This window comes from Nicotiana tomentosiformis, unplaced genomic scaffold (assembly GCF_000390325.3).
Source record: "Nicotiana tomentosiformis unplaced genomic scaffold, ASM39032v3 Un00202, whole genome shotgun sequence".
Lineage (NCBI taxonomy): Eukaryota > Viridiplantae > Streptophyta > Magnoliopsida > Solanales > Solanaceae > Nicotiana > Nicotiana tomentosiformis.
Genome location: NW_027174761.1, coordinates 67,280 through 78,164, shown reverse-complemented (window position 1 = coordinate 78,164; position 10,885 = coordinate 67,280). Strand labels below are relative to the sequence as shown.

Below are 10,885 nucleotides of genomic sequence, written 5' to 3'. Positions count from 1 at the left end.
AACACGCTCGAACTCCAAAACTGCATTATTTTTGACATCCTCAATAATATATACTCCCTCAACCTCGGCATCATCAACAAGAACATGGTCTAATAATTGGTATTCTTGTTTTAGCTCCTCAATTTGGCCTAAAAGATCTTTTTCAACTTCACACAACTCATCACTAAACTGTTGTATGTTACACACATCAACCCTTGCACTTAAATCTGCATCCAAGTTGCGCACAGCCAAGCCAAACCTGTCAATTTCTTGTGCAAGATCAACTCTCTCCTTAGACCAATCGTTTACCTACAATGTTAGTAAACAACGTCGTTTTGCATATTCCCTTGATCGATAATATTCGTCACAATACCAGTCATTACTCCCATATTCAAATTCAGACTTCCAAGAGGTTAGGTCATGACAAGCCCAAAAATACGGACCATAAAAGTCTTCCGTCAACCAAGCTTCTTCATCAATCATCTTATCTCTATATATTTCATCCCCGGATGTCATGATCAGAGAACTAGAAATACACTAAGAGAAAATATCAAATAATTATAAAATTAAAAATATTTACAAACAAAAAAGAAACTTGTAAGGATAAAAGTAAAAGTCTAATCTAGAAAATAGTTAATTTCTAAGTGCCCGGCAACGACGCCAAAAATCTTATTGCTCTCAAACGCACACGCAAGTATACGCGGTCATACAAGTAATATAGGATTGTAAGTCCAGGTATCGTACCCACATGGACTTGTGATTAACTATTTACTAAATTAAACTTAGACAATTAATCTATTCAAGCACTTTTCTAAAGTATGAATATTTAACTAAAACTAATCTAGAGTAGCAAACTGAGATATTAAAGGAAACAAGTTGGCGAAATTAGACACGAATTCAATGGGAGCCGATATTCTAGAGTTATGGGTTAGCTAACAATCCCGTTGAGTCTTTCACTTAAATTGTCTAATTAATTTATCTGATTTATTGGTTGACATGGTTAATATTACTCGTAGCCTTCTACCGAAGTACTACTCGCCTATTCAAGTTAACCTAATGCCTATATTCCTATGAAATTAAGATTAACAAGAACGCATTAATAATTTCTGTATAATAACCAAGCAAGGCGATTAGGTATATCCCTATCCTAACCGCTAATTCGTTCCCGATAATCAGGTTCAAGATCTCGCTCTACTCAATCTTATATGCAATTTAGAATTCTCTCTCCCGAGTTCAATCCTAGATTCGTAGATAGTATTCAATTGGTGATCAAGCAATCAAATAATTAAGCACAAGATTGAATAAATAAACCAATATGATAAAATAATAAGAATAATTCAAGCTTCAATCCACAATGTTCATGTAGTACTCAAAACTCTAGAACTAATAAACTATGAGATTAAAGGAAGAGAAGAGAAGAAAAACTAGTTAAAAGCCTCCTCCAAGCGTGGTTTATGTTCTTCCCTCCAAAGTGGCGTGTTCTCCACCCAAAAATATATTAGATCTCCTCCAAATTAGGTTTAGGACTCTTTTTATACGAATTGAGACCATGTAGGATCGAAATAACCTTATCCCAAACAAACTAGAAAAAGTCCCGCAATGCAGGATCCAGGCCAGCGCCTCGCACGGGCCTTAGCACTGGAGGCAGTGAGCTTTCTGCACTTTCTTTCATTTCTTCCTCCCATGTTCGTTTTTGCATTCTTTACTATTTGTATCTCTTCTTTTTTTGTCTTCAACTTGGGGGACAATCACCAAAGGGTGTCCCCTTTTTTTTGTCTTCAACTTGGGGGACAATCACCTTGGGGGACAATCACCAAAAGGTGTCCCCCTTTTTTTGTCTTCAACTTGGGGGACAATCACCAAAGGGTGTCCCCCTTTTTTCACCTTTTTCTTATTTGTTTATTTTTCTTTCTTTTTTCTGTATTTTATTCATTTTTTTCTCCAAATCTATTTATCTCCACACTGCTTTATTCCTACACAATTAAAATATACTATGAAGCATAAAGTGATATAATTAACACTCGAGAGGAAATTAAAAGTACTAGAATGTGAGACAACAATGATTAAATATATGCATTTTTGGCCGAATATCATCCGGTATACACATTCCACAAGAACAGCAATGGTGTACCCTAGGCAACAATTGGCTTTGAACAATTAATATTGACAAAATGTATAATTCTCTCAAGTGCACCTTTTCACCAGCAGATTGAAATGCATAAAGGGTAAATATGCACAACGCTACAGCAATCAGAGAGTGAACTTCCAATTCTTTCAACCGATTTAGCAACTTTCAGCTATACAAAGTTAGCGGCAGAAGTAACTGACAGAAAATACTATGGGATAAATTGCCCAAACACCACCACCCAACGACAAAAAGAATCAAAACAGAAAGCTAAGTACACTTAAAGAGTATTAAATCCAGCAACATAATTGAGATTAAAGCTGCAATGAAGTATTAATATATTTTAAATGCAATGAGGACAAGATATACTCAAATAGAAATGGATCAGAAATATCGAAATCTCTAATTAGGAGAATAATTCCATATATATTATGCTGCAAGAAGCAAGATTTAGATGATGCATTCAATGATCAGACTAAGAAAAAGTAGAGGACAATGTTGACTAAACAAGAGTAGACCGAATCTAAGGGAGAGACATGATACAAACAACAAACACCTATACAGAGAGGCATAAACCCGCTGCAGCAGAAAATTTTCGTACATGGTTACTATTTTATCACATGTATTACATGTTTATCTCCATGAGATATTAAAAATCCTGCTGTTCACATTACTACATGGTGTCAGCAGTAGTCTGGCACTAATGGTTTTGAGAAGGATAAATCCTATACGGCAAAGGTTCAAATAAACTCATGTACTTTCGAAAATGGTCTAACAATACCCCTCGTTATACTATTGGGTTATCTATACCCATACAATCATACTTTGGGTTCAAATATGCCCCTCATTTAACGGAGAGACACGTGTCATCGTCTTGTTGGCCAATTCTAAATATTTTCTAATTAATTAAAAAGTAATTTTTTAAAGCAATTTTTTTTTGTAAAAACTGAAAAAAGCTGATTTTTTTTGTTTTTTACTAAAAACTGAAAAAACGAAAATATTTTTTCTTTCAGTTTTTACAAAAAACTGCTTTAAAAAAAACTGAAAAATATTTTCTAAAACTATATTTTTGTAAAAACTGAAAAACAAAATTGAAAAGTAATTTTCTAAAACAATGTTTTTGTAAAAACTGAAAAAAACTGAATTTCTTTAGAAAAATATTGCTTTAAAAAAACTGAAAAATAATTTCTAAAGCAATTGTTTTTGTAAAAGCTATAAAAAAAACTGAAAAGCAATTTTCTAAAACAATGTTTTTGTAAAAACTGAAAATAAATATTTTCTTTTTTTTCAGTTTTCAGTTAAAAATTTCAGTTTTTTCCAATTTTTAATTGCTTTAGAAAATTGCTTTTCAGTTTTTTTTTCAGTTTTTACAAAACATTATTTTAGAAATATTTTTCAATTTTTTAAAAGCAATTGTTTTTGTAAAAACTGAAAAAAAAATATTTTCGTTTTTTTTTTTAGTTTTTAGTAAAAAAAAAAATCAGTATTTTCCAATTTTTACAAAAAAAAATTTACTTTAGAAAATTACTTTTTAATTAATTAGGAAATATTTATAATTGGCCTGTTACATGATGACATGTGTCCCTCCGTTTAAATAAAGGATATATTTGAACCCAAAGTATGACTGCAGGGATATAGATAACCCAATAGTATAATGAGGGATATTCTTAGACCATTTTCGAAAGTACATGGGTATATTTGGACCTTTGCCTAATCCTATTACTTAATAAATTACAATCTAAAGATGATCATTACATGAAATAAATTCTCGATTTATATTTAGAGCTTCCTTCTCAGATAGATGGCATGCGAGCATTAAGTGGGCGACAAAAACTCTACCAATGCTTCTTTTTAGAGGAAAAAGAATCGTTGCTAGAGTTTTTGCCTTCTTCACTTAAAGCACACATAAGAGAACTATATTCATCAAAACCACAAACTAACACTAACAGTCTTTTGTCGCAGTACTGTGAACTAAAAACACATTACAAGAACATGTCTGTCCTTACTGTGAACTAAAAACACATTACAAGAACATGTCTGTCCTTACAAGTACTTTAAGGACGTGCTGTTCTACAAGGCTTTTCTTTGTAAGATAATACGTATATATGCGAACTAAATATGATGCACATTGATTAAAATTGCTGGAACTTTACAAGAGAAATTAAAGGATGAGCAGGGAAAGCACAAGAATTGAAGAAAGTTACTCCATACATATAAGCCAAGCACCTACTTTAGCTATGAAATAATGCCCTACTTTTAACATTGTTTTGGCTTAAAAGTGAGCATAAATTGGCTTTATGTTCAGCATTGAGATTTTCCAACACCATCATGGGCATGGTAGTAACCTTCCAGGATAGGCTTATCTCACCAAGATATGCGTCTCTTGCCATATCAATTCCTAATACCATTTGCTCTGAAGAATCATCATCATTATCACCAAAGAATGACTATTTACTAAGGTGGATAAGCCAAAACAACCTGGATATTACATAGCCAAAGACATGGACACAGAAAGATCATACTATAAAGAAAGGTACTGTAGATTTCTTTTTGAATGAATCTCCAAAGAGATAAGAAGTCAAGACAGTGCATGTCACATTCAACTATACTATATACACCCACACAGAGACCAAAGTTGACCATAAGGATGTTCATCTAAAGTATTACAACAAATTATTGATCAACATCTGATATGTATTTTCTACATGCATCGTGTTTAACTTTTATTAAAACAGGTACACCAGGAATACCATATTTCGAGAGATTCAACATAGTGGATAATGAGAAAATATACAAGCAATCTGTGCTGATTGAAGGTGGATATGTTGACCTTGGGTTTAATTTTTACAGAATTCGATTTGAGGTAATTGAGAAGGATGAGAAGTTATGCATTACAAAATTTACAGGGAGTTATGAGGTGAAAGATATGAAGCCTTGCAAATCATTCTCCAGAATAATAACAGTTGTTGTGATTTTCCTATTCTAACTTATCCCTCTTTGCTAAGTAGTGCCAGAATGGACTTTGTGAATGGTCTAAATTTGTCCTTTAATTGTTGTTGTTAGCCCATAAGAGCAAAATCGAGCCACTTTGTTAACGGCAGGAAGAGGAACGAGAAACTTTTTTAAAGGAGGGCAAAATTGTTCAATTTAACAGTGTCTAGGGGCAATGTTGGCCCTTTTCCGTTTAAATAATGTTAAACACCATTTCAAAGCAGCAAAAGCGATGTATATGTTGCTTAACCGGATTTTTGAAAACCGCTCTAGTAAGAGGTGCACGAAAACTTACTGGAAAATTTTGGGAGGTAAAATGCTTCTGTAACATCCAAGGATCAGCAAAAAGCAGTTTAGAAAAGACATGTATTTCTTTTTTATAATGGTTGTATCCGGACCATTATTGTGCACACCTCGACAATTCCACTAGATACATGCTTGCCTTTCATCAATACAGGTATTGGTTAACTCTAACATACCAAGGCATAGAAAGATAAGAAGAAATAACAGCCTTTTTTGTTGTTGCGGTTGGGATTTGAACCAGTCTCTAGGGTTTTCACTCACTTCATTGACAACTATGCCACTCCCTTCGGCGCTCATGTAATATCTCTTTTTTAATAAGTATTATCTCTCTTCTTTTTTTATCAAGTATTATATCTCTTGTTATCTACAACATAACAAACTATGAGATCATTCATCAAGAAAAAGGAACCCTAGGATAACACATATAAAGGAATCTCATCTATCAGTGTAACTATGACAAAAAAGCTTCATTTGGATGTTAATCCATAGCTTACTTGAATTACTCATCATTTAGGATGAATTCCTTTATGCACAGGATACACAATTAATTGAAGGAGAAGAGCAAGAAGTATGACATCTTGTTTACGTCAATCACAAAATGCGGCAAAATACCAATAGAAACAAGGACTCAAAAAACAAATTAGCATGGAATCGATCTCAAAGATTAGTGGGTATTCATAAAGCAGGCAACAACTACAAAATTTGCATAATTTATAAAATGAGCTTACTCACTTGTAAATGCATCGCCTGTCTTAGCTTTTGGCTTGTATTCTAACAACATGAAGTGCGGAGATAGCACCTGCATAAGTTGATCGAGTGGTTTTATATTATTTCAAAGTTGAGTATCAAATTACAGTTCAAAATACAGGTAACATGACTGAAATTATGCGCTTTACCAATAAGGATTACTCCAATAAAACATCTCAGCAACAAAGTATCTTAATATAGACGTCAGTATTCACATGCCTAAGTTTCTAGACAAAAGAAAACACATTTAGGCACACCCACATCAAGGAAGCAGCATTGTGATTCTTTATACAGAGTTCAAACACAGAAAATAAAGGCTAAAGTATCAGAAAGTACACTTTTAATAATGATGCCTACGATTCTAGATAAAGAAAAACACATTAAGTCACACCAATCTCAGAGCAAGAGCATTCCCATTCATTACAGAGTTCAAAAGAGAGTGGAGAATAGGATTAAGTATCAATCAAAAGAGCATATTTATCAACAAGGAAACTCAAAAATAGATGTTAGCACTCACATTCCTAAAATTCAAGTAAAAAAGCGAACACTTTTAGGCACACTCATATCAAAGAGGCAGAGCATTGTCATTCATTACAGAGAGTTTTAAAAAACAAAAAAAAAGGGGAGAAAAATAGCCTAAGGTGTTAAGAAGTACATCTTTAGCAATAACGTAACTCAAAAATAGACCTTAGCATTTACATCCCCAGAATAAAAAAACAGAGAATTTTTTATTTGTTTGTGGTTGGTGGCAGTTTTATAAAGATGTACACCTTCTGATATCGACAAATTTCGTAATGCACACTCGCAAACAGGTCCACATTAAAGAGAAAAAGGAACACACATAGGGTTTCATTTACCTGTTCAATGCCTAGAATTACAAATAAAAAGTAAATGGAAGTTTTTACATATAATTATTGCAAGCGCAATAGCTCATAACTCACTAGAGCAGCTATGCTTGGCTGGATCTCCATTTACCCTGCTAGAGACTACTATTTGTGGTTCTTGGATACTTGATTTTAGCCAAAAGCTCTAGAAAGGCATTAACTAAAGGGATATCCTTTCATCTCTGCATTAATAACAGACCTTCAATTGGCATTATTACTTAGGGTTGCCTACATTCCACCCTTCCCAAACCCCACTTATGGATCGCACTAAGTATGTTGTCGTTGTAGTGGTGGTTATTACTTAAAGGAGCTAATGGAGAATATCTGGATCAACTTATCCTGCTTATCAGAAATATCTAAGATATGGGGCAGATGCTATTGACTCATATCAACAAGGTCCATAGCTCTTTGGTAACTCTCCTTGACCAAGCAAAATAGCTCTTTCAAGAACATTAGATCATCCCAATCAAACATTATTAATTTCCAATCCTCCTCTCTCTCCATTTCGTTCCTGTTGTAGCTAGAATCTACAGTGATTTCACGGAAATTTGGAACGTAAAGACAAACGCAGTTCCTGGAGTTTTCATCAACATAAGTGTAGTTTCTTTACAATATTTCTTACACATCAGAATCTAGCCCCACTTCAAACTAGTACTTCATCTTAATGGGAACAAAAACCCATCACCTGCAAGTTTTTGTCTGCAAAAATGCAAGAGTACCTTGCAGCAAGGGATCTTGACATGATTTGTAACTAACAAGACTTCTTTTTAGCAATGCCACATCGGACAACACTCAGACTCAGTTTGTTTCAATCAGCGCAAATAAAAATACAGTGCTGTTAAGGTTGAGTTACCATACTAGTCAAGAGATTAATTCACAACAAATAGAAGATCTGTGGTAGTTTGGCATTCTTATTTGATCTTTGGCCATCAATGATTTTTGCTATCATCGCCGTTTCTCATTCAATTACTAAAACTCATAAATTTTGGAGAAATTATTCCACTAACATTATGGAAAAATCAACCATCTTCAAGCTAAGAATTATTCCCACAAAGCATCTCCGAGTTACAGTCTCAGAAGTGGAACTAAAAGTTAAATCGAGGGATGAGCTTAGATTTTCGCCTACATAATCAAGGAGCATAGGGAAAACCAAAAACAAAAATCAAAGTAATGGGGTAGGCTCAGATTCGCCTTTTCTCAGACAAAAACCAAAAAGCTTTGAAAAAACCGTCATGGCTGCAAGCATCAGTTAGCCTTATGAGAGGTAAAAACACCCTGAAAGGGAACTTTCTCCAATATCTCACAGACCCATCTGAGCTGCCACGCCAAGTTACAGTTTTTTCGAGCTCAATAGCAATATGTCTGTTTCATCTTCCGCAGAAGACAATAATCTTCATAGCCTCATTGCCCAAAAGTAAAAGTGAACGGAGTAACACTTATTTTCACCGAAAGGGTAGTTTTGCAATCGGAATTTTTTTTTTTCATTTGAGTGATCATCGGCGGCGAAGAAAGACAAAGAGGGGCAAAACCACCCATAGAAACTCCCCACAGCTCTCCGCTTTCACCGCAGCCTCATACCTAAACTATTGAGATTTTGCTATTTTCGCTGTTATCGCCGCTTTTTATATTGTTGCCCTAATCAATGGCTTATTCGCATGGGGCTATTGGATTAACCGGGGAAGAAACGTACAACTCAACTAGAGTGTTTAAAACCAATTCGCAACCGATAACCGAATCGTAAAGTTAGTTTATTGGTTTATTGATATCGAATTATTAGATTAACAGTTGGTGAACGAATTGAAATTTTATAATTAACGATTTATTAATTTGGAGGCGAATTATTTAATTTTTTAATCGGATAAACTGTTAATCCATTAATAATTATTATATTTATATTATTACCCATATGTATATAAAGTATCCTTCCATTATTTTAAACTCTAAATCCCAATTTTCTAGTTTCCCTCTGCAGTAATATTCTCGTCATTCTCTTAGAAAGGTCTCAACTCTCAACAGTTCTTGCGACACGGGGAAAATCAATACCTCTTTTCGAGTTCGTCATTATCTAATCTAGCACCCAACTTCATTTAGAAATTCGAATATTTCTTCTACTTATTTTTTTTCATTTTTTATGTTTTTATCCATTTTGTTAAATTCATATTTTTCTAGTGCTGTTTTTTCTCTTTTCTGTAAATAGTCTCTCGTATTACCATGATTAGGGGTGTACAAATCGAATCGAAAAATCGCACTAAACCGAAAAGGAAAACCAAACCGATTAAAAAACCCAACTTGATTTGGTTTGATTTGGTTTGGTATTGAGTAAAAAAATCTGAACCAACCCGACATATAAATATATAATTTTTATATATATTTTTAAGATTTTATATAGAATTTTCTTTAAAAAATGTCTAGAAATATTTGGAATTCTCTTGCGGTATATATATTTTAATAGAATATAAAGTGTTCCATATTTATTGACCTTAAATAATGGGTTGTATGATCACTTTCTTATCAAGTGTTACTGAAATGCGTTTATCTCTTTGTTCTTCCATATTCATATCATATGTTAAGATCTATTAAATTCTTATATCTTTTTCGAATGTGAAATGATTATTAATATTTATGTATCATATTAATTTTTATGTTTAATTACTAAATTCGGTTAACCTGAAAGTGTACATCAACGAAAAATTATTGCCAGACGACTAAAAAAATAACTATTATGTGTTACTAATAGAATTCTCCCATAAGAATATTTTATTCGATAATATGTTTGTCAATTTTTTATATTTTTACTAAATATATATTTACTTATCAAATATTGAGCAAAGTAAGATCAAAATAATATTTAAGTAATAAAAAACCCGAAAACCCGACAAAATCGAACCAATCCAAATCGATATAATTGGTTTGGTTTGATTTGGTTTTGATAAAAATCGAATCAACCTGATCCATGTATACCCCTAACCATGATATATGTTTTTACACAAATATCTACTTATTAGATCATCTGCGTGACAATATTCTATAAAGAAAAGGGATTGTTTATGTACCCCCGCTAAAATTGTCTGGAGAAAATAGATGAAGATGATTATGAATCAATGATGATAATTAACAAGGCGATTATCGCGCTTTATTTGGGAACCCCTGTAATGGATCGATCTAAATTTAGTAATTTAATGTCAAGTTGTATATGTACTCTTTGTCTATTTGATTTAGCCGATAATCCGCCCGATAATCGCTAAACCGAAACCGATCCGCCCGATATCTTATCGGTTGGCTAGCGGATTACTACATTTACAGGTCGATAACCGATAAACCAAACCGTTAAGCCTAAATATCCGACCGATCCGCCCGATAAGCAGCCCTAACTCGAACACATCTATAAATTGAACACATAGCCTTAATTTATTCACCAACCACATCCTCATTTGTCCATAAAAATATTTTACTTTTTCTTTAAATTTCATATTTGTATGTCCAAAAGTCTAATTGAAATTTAAATGATATAAATAAGGTCTAATTCTTCTCACACCAATAAAATAAAAGTCTATAAAAATGCAATTCGTTCAATTTTGAAAGGGGAGGTGGGTGGATGTTAGTGTGAGAATCGAGTTGTATGAGAAAGATTTCGCAAAGAAAACCCTAGAACATAGAAAGAGAGAAGAATGTCTTATTTCGTTAATCTCTATATGTTTCTGATACAAAAACGAATCTCTCCTTATCTAGAGTGTTCCCCTGCTTTATATACACTAGCTTTAGTGTACGTGCATTGCACGTGAATTTTACATATGTCAATAAAAGTATATAGAATATAGATTTAAAAGGAATTATGAATATAAACTTGAACTCATAA

The 10,885-nt window shown here is 33.2% G+C and overlaps 1 long non-coding RNA gene across 1 annotated transcript; it reads right to left on the bottom strand.

The window, feature by feature from the left end:
* Positions 1-4,183: 4,183 nt before the first annotated feature.
* Positions 4,184-8,756, bottom strand: LOC138903939 (uncharacterized). Its single transcript, XR_011413218.1, has 2 exons — positions 6,131-8,756; positions 4,184-4,582 (listed from the first exon to the last, which is right to left on the bottom strand). It is a non-coding gene; the product is annotated as an uncharacterized lncRNA (long non-coding RNA).
* Positions 8,757-10,885: the final 2,129 nt, after the last annotated feature.